Here is a 2,017-nt window from a genome sequence, read left to right as displayed (position 1 = left end):
CGGCCCTTTTGATTTTCTGACTCCAACTCCTTGCACATTTCATTGTAATATTTTGCTTTGTCATCCCGTGCTGCCTTTTGAAATCTTCTATAGCTCATAATGACATCTTTGTCATACAAGCACAATTCTCTCAAGTTCAAAATTCCTAATATCTGGAGTATTCATAATGTCAGGTGTACTGAGTAAACAGAGTACTGATTATTATGATGGTGGTTATATATAAATATGAGTAAAATTTTATACAATGGATTAATGGGAGTTTCATAAGACTTTCAACAAGAGAGACTGTGACAGTGACTGTAACAGTGGACTCCTGTGTAGTAGTGTTTTATACATAGTACCACAGTCTACTCTGTGACTCCTAGAATTTAACAGCAGGACTTGAAGTTGAGTGAAATTAATTAGAAAGGCATACATATAGTCAATAGCATCAGCATTTCTGAACAAGATGGAAATTTATTTACTTAGCAGCTTAAATCTTGAAAATTATGATATTGCATGAAATGACTGTTGTGGTGTTGTTGTTGTGTGCCATTGAGTCACTTGCAACTCATAAAGACCCTCTGTACAACTCTGAACCCTTCTCTACCTTGAAACAAGCTCATTTTCTATGACACCCCTACCCCCATTACCTCAGTCACTCATCGAGATTCTTCCTTTCTTAGACTGTCTCTCTACCATCCCAAGTATGATGTCCCTCTCCAAGGACTGGTCCCTTCTTGCAACATGCCCAAAGTATGTCAGACAGAGCTTCTAAATCCCTGTATCAAAAGAGTAGCCTGGTTTCACACTCTCCAGCACAAACCTACTTGTTCTTCGAGCAGGCTATGGTATATTCAGTACTCTTCTCCAGCACCACAATTCAAAGGCATTGATTCTTCTATCCTCCTTAGTCATTGTCCATTCCCTCTGACTCAACAACAATATGAAATATCTAGTAGTGGTCTAAATTAATTAATATATCTAATGCAAACTTTTCATAATGACTGTTAAATTGTTCTTAGGATATATTTTTCCTAGTTTAAAACTTTGAAAAACTAATCATAGAAAGTCCCTTTCATATATGTTACATTTGCATTTACCATATCACAATAATATTAGGTAGTTTTGTTGTTGTTAGGTGCCTTTAAGTATGATTCATAGTCACCCTATGAGCAAAAGGGCTGATCCCTGTTCTATCCTGTTCCATCCTCACACTTCCGGACACACAAGAGCCCATTGCAGCATTTACTGTATCAGTCCACCTGGCTAAGGGTCTTCCTCTCCTTCACCGAGGCTCCTTCATTCCCAGTTTCATTTCTTTCCACAAGGATTAGCCCCTTCTAGCAACATGCCCTATGTATGTGAGGCAAAGTCATATCATTCTTACCTACAAAGAGTACTCTGACTGTACCCACTCCAAGATATATCAGTTTGTTCTCTAAGCCATACATGAAATGTTCAGTACTCTTCTCCAACACCACAGCTCAAAGGCATCAATTCTTTTTCAGTCATCTTTATTCATTGTCCAGCTTTCAGATGCATAGCAAGTAATCAGAAAGACTATGGCCTGAATCAGACACACCTTAGTCCTCAAACTGACATCATTATTCCTCTATAACTTGAAGAGGTCCCTTACTGCAGATTTTCCCAATGCAATGTGTCTCCTTATTTCCTAACTTCTGGTACCAAGGGTTTTAATTGTGAATCCAAGCAAGATGAAGCTGAAAATGAACTTAAATTGTACCCTTGAGGAACCTATACTTGGACCAGGAGGCTGTTGTGAAACAGCAGGCGAACATTGCATATTCATCAGGCTTGTTTTCTCTTTCCATACCTATTCAATCTGTCTGCTGAGCAAATTATCCAAGAAGCTGGACTCTAGAAGAGTGTGGCATCAGGGTTGAAGGAAGACTTATCAATAGCCTGTGTTATGCATATAATACTTTAGTTTGCTTGGCTCCACAGTCAACACTCTTGGCACCAGTAGCCAGGAAATGAAAAGACCTAGTGCCATGGAAAGTCTGCTGTTGGGGAT

Source organism: Elephantulus edwardii, unplaced genomic scaffold, assembly GCF_000299155.1.
Source record: "Elephantulus edwardii isolate Elephantulus edwardi_28Jun2011 unplaced genomic scaffold, EleEdw1.0 scaffold00205, whole genome shotgun sequence".
Classification (NCBI taxonomy): Eukaryota; Metazoa; Chordata; class Mammalia; order Macroscelidea; family Macroscelididae; genus Elephantulus; species Elephantulus edwardii.
Note: the sequence above shows the minus strand (reverse complement) of the source record.